Genomic DNA, 10,497 nt, shown 5'->3' with positions numbered 1-10,497 from the left:
GCAACCTCGGCTCTTTTATGACTCATGGATTTCAACTCCCAGAATACCTGAGTCAGCATAGCTGACTCAGGAATTCTGGGACTTGAAGTCCATGAGTCATAAAAGAGCCGTGGTTGCCTACCTATTCTGGATCCAAGCCATTGTACTTTAATTAATCTCTTGATAAGACTTCTATGGTCTAGATAAGCAGATGTCCTTAACATTAACAGCTCTCTCCAGATAGTTGAACTCATGGAAAACACCTTTTATCATATAGAAATACCTTTATTGCATGTAGAGTCAAATTCAGTAGGTGGCGTGCATTAAGATGACGTTTGTACAGCATTTCCAAGATATTTCCAAGGTATCTCCAAGGTCAGAAAATGGTAATACTCCCAGCGTCTGCACATGGCTGTTGTTTTCACATGTTAGCTGGTTAAAGGAGAATGGGATTCTCTGGGGACAAAGGAGGAGGAAGTCCATCCCAGAAAGGGGAGGGAAGAGGAAATACATCATAGGGTAGGAGGGTCTGACTGCCCACATTGTAATTTCTCCAAAACAGTCACATGGTGGCAGCACACTACCCCTGCCCTAGACATATAATCTTTGATATACAGGTTGTCCTCAACTTACAACATTTTGTTTAGTCACAGTTCAAAGTTACAACAGCATTGAAAAAGTGGCTTATGACTGTTTTTCACAGATGACTTTGACAGCATCCCCATTATTGTGTGATCAAAATTCAGCTGCTTGGTAACGGGTTCATACTTATGACCGTTGCTGTGTCCCAAGGTCATGTGATCACTTTTTGTGACTTTCTGACAAGCAAAGTCAATAGGAAAGCCAGATTCACTTAATAACTGTTACTAATTTATCAAATGCAGTGATTCACTTAAGAACTGTGGCAAGAAGTCATAAAATGGGGCAAAACTCACTTAACAAATGTCTCACTTAACAACAGAAAATTTTGGCTCACTTTTGATCGTAAGTCGAGGACTACCTGTATAGACAGATGAAGATTGTGGCTAGGTCTTTGCGCAGCCAATTGCAGCCATTCCTGTAGCAAGAAGCTCTGAAGACAGCAGCTTATATCCTTGTTATTTCAAGGTTTATTGCAATGTCCTCTAGAAGGGCTGCCTTTGAATAATTACCCTAGAAGCTATAGTATAGCAAAATGGAGAAGATTGCCCATTGGTAAGTGAGAGCTACTATAAGTATATATTACAGGTTTTGCAGGCTGCATCATTTTTCAGTTGGCTTCCAAATATAAAATGCTGCTTTGAACCCGCAAACGCTATATGGTTTGACTCCCAGTTGTTTTTAGGATTATATCCTTCAGGTAGGACTAACTATTTGTCCCATGCTAAAATGCTGAGTGACTCCCTTATATGTATACAGTTGCAAGAAAAAGTATGTGAACCCTTTGGGATTATGTGGAGTTTTACATGAATTGGCCATAAAATGCACTCTAAACGTCATGTAAGTCACAACAATAGAAAAACACAGTCTGCTTAAAATACTACACAAACATTAGCTGTTGTCATGTTTTAATTGAACATAACATGTAAACATTCACAGTGCAGGGTGGAAAAAGTATGTGAACTCCTAGCCTAATGACTTCTCCAAGAGCTAATTGGAGCCAGGAGTGAGCCAACCTTGACTCCAATCAATGTGATGATATTGGATGTGTTGCTGACAGCCGTCCTGCCCTTTAAAAACAGACACCTGCTTTGGGTTTACTGGTCTCAAGAAGCACTGTCTGATGTGAACCATGCCTCGCAGAAAAGAGCTCTCAGAAGACCTACAATCAAGAATTGTTGACTTGCATGAAGCTGGAAAGGGTTACAAAAGTATCTCCAAAAGCCTTGATGTTCATGTGTCCACGGTAAGACAGACTGTCTACAAATGGAGAAAGTTTAGCACTGTTGCTACTTTCCCTAGGCGTGGTCGTCCTGTAAAAATGACTGCAAGAGCACAGCGCATAATGCTTAATGAGGTAAAGAAGAATCCTAGTGTGTCAGCTAAAGACCTAGAAATCTCTGGCACATGCTAACATTTTTGTTGACACATCTACAATAAGGAAAACATTAAACAAGAATGGAGTACATGGGAGGACACCACGGAGGAAGCCATTGCTGTCCAAACAAAATATTGCATGTTTGAAGTTTGCAAAAGAGCACCTGGATGTTCCACAGCATTACTGGCAAAATATACTGTGGACAGATGAAACCAAAATTGAGTTGTTTGGGGAAAACACACAACACTATGTGTGGAGAAAAAAAGGCACAGCACACCAACATCAAAACCTCATCCCCACTGTAAAACATGGTGGAGGGAGCATCATGGTTTGGGGTTGCTTTGCTGCCTCAGGGCCTGGACGGATTGTTGTCATTGATGGGAAAATGAATTCCAGAGTTTATCAGGACATTTTGCAGGAAAACGTACGACCATCTGTCCGCCAAATGAAGCTCCGCAGAGGATGGGTGATGCAACAGGACAATGACCCAAAGCATACAAGTAATTCAACAAAACAATGGCTTCAACAGAACAGAATACGCCTTCTGGAGTGGCCCAGTCAGTCTCCTGACCTCAACCCGATTGAAATGCTGTGGCATGACCTTAAGAGAGCGATTCACACCAGACATCCCAAGAATATTGCTACACTGAAACAGTTTTGTGAAGAGGAGTGGTCCAAAATTACTCCAGATCATTGTGCAGGTCTGATCTGCAACTACAGGAAATGTTTGGTTGAGGTTATTGCTGCCAAAGGAGGGTCAACCAGTTATTAAGTCCAAAGGTTCACATACTTTTTCCACCCTGCACTGTGAATGTTTCCATCTTATGTTCAATTAAAACATGACAACAGCTAATGTTTGTGTAGTATTATTTTAAGCAGACTGTGTTTTTCTATTGTTGTGACTTACATGACGTTTAGAGCGCATTTTATGGCCAATTCATGCAAAACTCCACGTAATCCCAAAGGGTTCACATACTTTTTCTTGCAACTGTATGTATAATTCAATTCAAATATAAGAATGGAAAGCCAGGGGGGGAAATGTTGGTTTATGTTCTATCCTGAAGTAATTTTCCTGTAGAAATCTGAATGATGCAGAGAGCCTTCAATGGAATGATTAAGATGGAGTTTTACTGTAGAGCAGATGTCCCCAACCTTTTAGGCACCAGGGACTGGTTACGTGGAGAGAGTTTTTTCCGCAGACCGGAGGGATGTGGTTTTGTGTGCTACCTGCATCCCGCAGATGGGGCTTTGCTTGTTTGTGCAGCCCAATTGCTGGCATGCCATGGCCCGGTACTGGTCCACGGACCAGGGGTTGGGTACTCCTGCCGTAGAGGTTTTAATACCTAAGATTGATGTTGGGCTGTAAATACTAGAACAGAGTGATGATTTTACAGTATTATATGCTCATCTATGCTTTTATAATTTTATGTAGAACATTATAAATCCCAGTGAGTACTTACAGAGTTGATGATATGTAAATACCATAAATAAATAATATGTAGACATAATGGGTTGACTGATATGTCATACTAAACCACAACAAAACCATAGTATGTTTTAGCTTCACACACATTAGAATAGGCTGCAATTATTTACTCAAAATGGTTGCTATCAGATGACAGTACTTAGTCACAAAATGGCACCCCACTGATTTTAAGAAAAGTGTGTAATCATTTGAATAACTATTCATTTGTGATCTAATTATCTATAGATCAGACATGTTGATGTAGTTTTCTTAGCAACAACTGAAAATAATTCAATGCCATCCTCTTTTTCTTCTCAATTGAGGCTTCAACCTTGGTGTTCTCATATCTAAGTACTAACAAGTTTATTCATGTCTAGCTTTTCAAGCTTGATCCCTGTCTTTTAGACATTGCTTCCTATAGGCTTTAAAATAATCTCCCGTTTCTGAAAATCTTGTGAATAAATTTCTCAATCTTGTAACCTCCTGTATGAATCTAGTGTTAGTATTAGAGTTAGGATTAGTTATGTCTACTTGGTGTCATAGCCAAAAACTAATGCTAAGGATAAAAAGTTAGAGGTTTTCAGAGGAAAGAGAATTACAGCTTCTTATTTGAAATTACCTGTCACAGTAAAACACATGGGAAAATCTATTGCCAATTAAAATGAATCTAGGGTAAGAGTTAGGGTTAGGTCTAGGGATGAAAACTATCATTAGGGATATATTCTTAGCTGTTTTCTAAGGAAAGGGACAGTGACAGCTTTTCAGGAGTTCTTTGTGGACTACAATAAAATAGATGGGAAAAATCCTATAGCCAGTCAAAATGAATCTAGAGTTAGAATTAGCGTTAGATCTACTTGGAGTCATGGCGAGAAAATAAGGCTAGGGATAGATTCTTAAAGGTATGCTAACAAATGCGATGGTGATAGCTTTTTGTTCAGAGTAGGTTGTGGACCACAGAAATATACATGGGAAAATCTAATTGCCAATGAAAACGAATCAAGGGATAGGGTTAGAGTTCAGGTGAGATCTATTTGGAATATATTCTGAGTGGTTTACTAAGGAAAGTGACACTGATATCTTTTCATTCGGAGTTGTTTATGTCCACAGTAAAATACAAGTAAAAATCCTATTGCCAGTATATGGGGATAGGATTAGGGTTACAGTTAGCTCAACTTGGTGTCATGGTCAAAAACGAATGCTAGGGATAAATTCTTAGAAGTTTTCTGAGGAAAGCTTAGTTGATATCTTTTCGTTTGGAGTTGTTTATGGTCTACAGTAAGATATATTGGAAAATCCCATTGCCAAAGAAAATGAAGTTAGGGTTAGGGTTAGATTTAGGGTTACATCTTATAGCGAAAAAACAGAAAAATAAGAAATCCAAGAAGAAACCAGCATGATTGCAGAAATCGGCACCCCCATAGAGGTGGGAGCTCTATGGGTTATGCCCCACCCAGGGTGTACATTCTGGACCATCCCCTGGATCAGACTTTCGACCTGTCGTGAGAGGACGGGTTGGGGTCTGCCCCCGGGAGCACCCAACCGGGTGGCAGTAGGTTGGTTGATGGCCCGAATGTTTCACTCCCTCCCTTTCGAACCTCCTACTGGACTTTTCGATTACGGGACTGCCTTATCTGGACTTGTTGGACTTATGTATAGATACTCCAGCACGGACTTGCTCGCCCTCAGGGGTTCCCCCCTCTCCTGGGTGCGTCCCGCCTTCTTTGCCACTCCCAGTCTCAATGAAGGGCCCAATTATTGGGACCCTGAGAGATGGCCGGGTAAGGTCAGGGGCTCTCGATTTAAATTTAATAGGAGGCCCCTGGTTAATTTTTTAGTTAAATTTTTTAGGGGGTTAGGGAGAGGGGCGGGGGGTAATGGTTGTTTGACTATGGGGGGGTGGCCATACAACCGTGGTGCAGGCCAGGCCTGGGTCCGACTGCGTTCGGGGGGAGCGGGGTGTGGTTACATCTGGGGCTCGGGAGCGGGTCGTGGGATTACCGATTCCCACGACACTGGGGTATGGCAGCAGGCGTATGGACAGAGGGCCGTATCGTTACCGGGAGGGCCGTCCCCGCTGTCTACAAGCGGTGAGGCGCTCCGACCCTCTGTTTCCTCCCCGAGGTGCCGGGAGCGAGGATGTGCAGCCTCCTGAGCTCCGGCTGGTTTACCTGAATGCCAGGTCCGTGGTTAACAAGGCTCCCCTTGTGCGGGATTTGGTGGAGGGTGAGCATGCGGACCTGGCTTGTATCACCGAAACCTGGTTGGGCCCAGAGGGTGGGGTCCCTTTGGTTGATCTTTGCCCACCCGGTTTCCGAGCGTTACACCGGCCTCGGGCTCAAGGTAGGGGCGGGGGAGTGGCGGTAGTTATCAGGGAGACCTTATGTCCGCAGGAGACCACCGTCCCTCAGATAGTCGGGTGTGAGTCTCTCTTTTTGAGGTTTGGTTCGGGGGCGCAGTTGGGCTTGCTGCTGGTGTACGTTTCGCCTAGTCACACAGCGGCAGCCCTGCCTGAGCTACTCGATGTCCTCTCCGGTTTGGTGATTGAGTTCCCCAAACTTTTAGTTTTGGGTGACTTCAATCTACCATCCCTGGGAGGGTCATCTGAGTTAGCTCGGGAGTTCATGGCTTCCATGACGGCCATGGACCTGACGCAGGTAAATTCTGAACCAACTCATGAGGGAGGCCACACCCTGGACCTGGTTTTTTTATCTGGACGATGGTTGGATGATCTTGGTGGGGGCTCTCCATTTATTATGCCCCTGTCATGGACCGATCATCACCTCCTGCGGCTGGTCTTCCGTTTTACCACCCCCCGCCGTGGGGATGCGGAACCAATTAGATGGTACCGCCCCAGGCGCTTAATGGACCCTGACGGGTTCCAGGCAGCGCTGGGATCCCCACCTGCCTCTGTCGCTCACAACTCGGCGGATGCCTTAGTGGAAGCCTGGGAAAGGGCAGCCACTGAGGCACTGGACCGAGTTGTACCCTTGCGGCCCCTTATCCGGTGCAGATCCCAACGAGCTCCATGGTTTTCCGCGGAGCTCCGGGAGATGAAGCGTCGGAAACGGGGCCTAGAGAGCTGCTGGAGGTCCAGCCGATCCGAATCCGACCGGTTGCGGTTAAGAACCTATATTAGGTCTTATCTCGCAGCGATGAGGGCGGCGAGGTGTAATTACTTCTCCGCCCTCATCGCGTCCGCAGATAATCGCCCGGCCGCCCTGTCCAGGGTGACTCGCTCACTTCTTAATCAGGAGGTGAGGGGGGATCCCTTGCAGGGTCGTGCCGAGGAGTTTGGTCAGCATCTGTCGGATAAAATCGCTCGGATTCGGACCGGTCTGGACTCCAGCTGGGCAGAGTCTGACGATCAGGACACGGGCGGTCTTGTCAATGTTATCTGGGAGGAGTTTGATTCTGTGACCCCTGATGAAGTGGACAGGATTATGGGAAGGCTGAGCTCCACCACATGTTTATTGGACCTGTGCCCTTCCTGGCTGGTTTATGCAGCTAGGGAGAGGACACGAGGCTGGTTCCAGGCGGTTATATCTGCTTCTTTGAGTGAGGGTAATTTCCCCACCGTCTTGAAGGAGGCGGTGGTGAGACCCCTCCTCAAGAAGCCAGGCTTGGACCCAGCTGTGTTGAACAACTTTCGTCCAGTCTCCAACCTTCGCTTTCTTGAGAAGGTTGTTGAGAGTGTGGTGGCGCATCAGCTCCCTCTGGTCCTGGATGAAGCGGATTATCTGGATCCGTACCAATCGGGTTTCAGGCCCGGGTACAGCACGGAGACGGCATTGGTCGCTCTGGTGAATGATCTCTGGAGGGCTCGGGATAGGGGATGTTCCTCTGTCCTAGTCCTATTAGACCTCTCAGCGGCTTTCGATACCATCGACCATGGTATCTTGCTGCGGCGTCTCAGGGGATTGGGAGTGGGAGGCACGGTTCTTCGGTGGTTCTCCTCCTATCTCCTGGGACGTTCGCAGTCGGTGTTGGCAGGGGGGCAGAGATCGGCCCCTAGGTCTCTCGTTTGTGGAGTTCCTCAGGGGTCGGTTCTCTCGCCTCTCCTGTTCAACATCTACATGAAACCGCTGGGTGAGATCATTTGTGGTTTTGGAGTTGGGTATCATCAATATGCTGATGATACCCAACTTTTTATTTCAACCCCAAACCACCCCAGTGATGCCCTCGCTGTGATGTCCCGTTGCCTGAAGGCGGTTCGGGTCTGGATGGGGAGGAACAGACTTCAACTCAACCCTGACAAGACTGAATGGCTGTACATTCCGGCATCCCGGGACATTCAAAATGTTCCATCTCTCTTTATGGGGGGTGAGTCTTTACCCCCCGTGGATAGGGCGCGCAACTTGGGAGTCCTCCTAGATTCGCGGCTTACCTTAGAAGATCATATAGTAGCCGTGACTAGGGGGGCTTTCGCCCAGGTTCGCCTGGTGCGTCAGTTGCGGCCCTATCTAGACTGGGATGCCTTGTGTACGGTCACTCATGCGCTCGTGACCTCTCGTCTTGACTATTGCAATGCTCTCTACATGGGGCTTCCCTTGAAGACCACTCGGAGGCTCCAACTGGTACAGAATGCGGCCGCGAGAGTTGTCTTGGGAGTTTCCTGGTACTCCCATGTTACACCTTTGCTCCACGAGCTGCATTGGTTACCAGTTGTCTTCTGGGTGAGGTTCAAGGTCTTAGTGATGGTTTTTAAGTCCTTACATGGCATGGGTCCGGAATACCTCGGGGACCACCTGCTGCCGGCGTCAACTCCCCTCCGCCCTGTGCGTTCCCACAGAGAGGGCCTCCTCAGGGTGCCTCCGGTCAGAGAATGCCGGCTGGTGGCCCCCAGGGGGAGGGCCTTCTCTGTGGGTGCCCCGGCTCTGTGGAATCAACTGCCGGTTGAGCTCCGGATGGCACCGGATCTCCGCTCCTTCCGGCGCGGGTTAAAGACCCACTTATTCGAACAAGCCGGCCTGGCCTGATGGGGAGTTAATTTAGGGTTTTAAATATTTGTATATTTTATTGTTTTATTTTGGGCATTAATTTAATTCTATTTTAACTTTTGTATTTTTGTATTTTTATTATATGCCCTGTTCACCGCCCTGAGTCCTTCGGGAGAAGGGCGGTATAAAAATTTAATAAAACTAAAAACTAAACTAAACTAAAGAACTCTCTCATAAATTGAAAGACAAAAAGGATAAGTACAAAAATGGAAAAAGGGATACAAAACTAAGGCAGAAAATTAGCAGATAGCCAAAGCTGCAAAGATTAAGTCAGAAAACCAGAGTGAAGACTTGCAACAAATGTCAAAAATAATTTTAAAAGTTTATTTCAACAGAAAAAAGACAAAAATATTGAAAGAAAAAATTGGTCCACTAATGGAAGAAGATTGCAAGGAAGTGTTTGGCAGTAGGGAGAAAGTAGACCTACTTAATTCTTTCTTTGCATCTGTCTTCACACAAAAAGAGGAAATAGACCACCTACCAAAAACAGAAGTGTAAAAGACAGACTAAGATTAAAATTCACAAGAAAAAGTAAACCTGTCGACTCTAGACAAGTTCAAGTCACCAGGACCTGATGGATTATATCTCAAGAGTTCTGAATTAGCTGGCAGACGTGATCTTAGAACCACTGAACCATATCTTTTAGAGATCCTAGAGCACCGGGGAAGTACCAAAGGACTGTAAAAGATCTGATGTGGTTCCCATCTTCAAAAAAAGTGTGTGTGGGGGGGAAACCAGATCCAGGAAACTACAGATTAATCAACCTGATATCGTTATCTGGAAAAGATAATCAAGCAACAGACCTGCGAACACCTAGAAACTAACAAAGTTATAACCAGAAACGAATATTGGTTTGTCAAAGACAGGACATGCCAAACAAATCTTATCTCTCTTTGACAAAATGGCTGAATTAGTGGACTAGTGAAATGCTGTGGACATAGTATACTTGGATTTCAGTAAAGCATTTGCCACAACCTACTACTTGGTAAGCTAGAAAAATGTGGGATAGACAGCATCACCACCAGATGGATTTGTAACTGGCTGACAAAATTCACTCAACGTGTAGTTCTTAATGGAATTATATCTACTTGGAGCGAAACAAGCAGTTAGGTACCCTAAGGTTCCGTTTTAGGCCCAGTACTTCTCAATGTCTTTATAAACGATTTAGATGAGGGAATAGAAGGGGAACTCATCAAATCTGCAAACAACATCCAAGCTGGCAGGAATATCCAAGACCCCCCAAAATAGGCTCAAGATCCAGATGGCTTTCGACAGACTTGAACACTGGGCCCTATCTAACAAAATGAAATTTAATGTAGAGAAAAGTAAAGTTTTACACTTAGGCAAGAAAGAAATGTACAGGTACAGATTAAGTGAAACTTGGCTCAATATCAATAGCAGAGAGGGATCTGGGAATCCTAGTGGACAATTGTTTAAATATGAGCCAGCAGTGTGTTACAGCCATCAAAAAAGCCAAGCCAATCCTAAGCAGCAGTAACAGAAGGATAGAATCAAGATCACATGAAGTGTTACTACCACTTTATAAGGCCTTGTAAGACCATACTTGGAATATGGCATCCAGTGTTGGTCACCACAATATGAAAAACATATTGAACTCTGGAAAGAATGCAGAGAAAAGCAACAAGAATGATTAGGGGGCTAGAGGCTAACAGATATGAAGAATGATTGCAGGATGGTCAAGTGAAAAGAAGGACTAGGGGCAACATGATAGCAATGTTCCAATGTTTGAGGGGCTGTCACAAAGAAGAGGGAGTCAACCTATTTTCCAAAGCATCAGAAGGCAAGACAAGAAGCAATGGAAACTAACCAAGGAGAGAAACAACCTAGAACTAAGGAGAAATTTCCCTACAAGGAGAACAGTAAACTAGTGGCATGGCTTGCCTTCAGAAGTTGTGGGTGCTTCATCACTAGAGGCTTTTAAAGAGACTGGACAGAGATTTATCTGAAATGGTATTGTGTGTCTTGCTTGAGCAGGGGGGTTGGAGTAGAAGACCTCCAAGGTCCCCTCCAACTCTGTT

Source organism: Vipera ursinii (genome assembly GCF_947247035.1).
Source record: "Vipera ursinii genome assembly, chromosome: 2".
In the NCBI taxonomy this organism is placed as follows: Eukaryota; Metazoa; Chordata; class Lepidosauria; order Squamata; family Viperidae; genus Vipera; species Vipera ursinii.
This window is presented reverse-complemented; position numbering follows the sequence as displayed.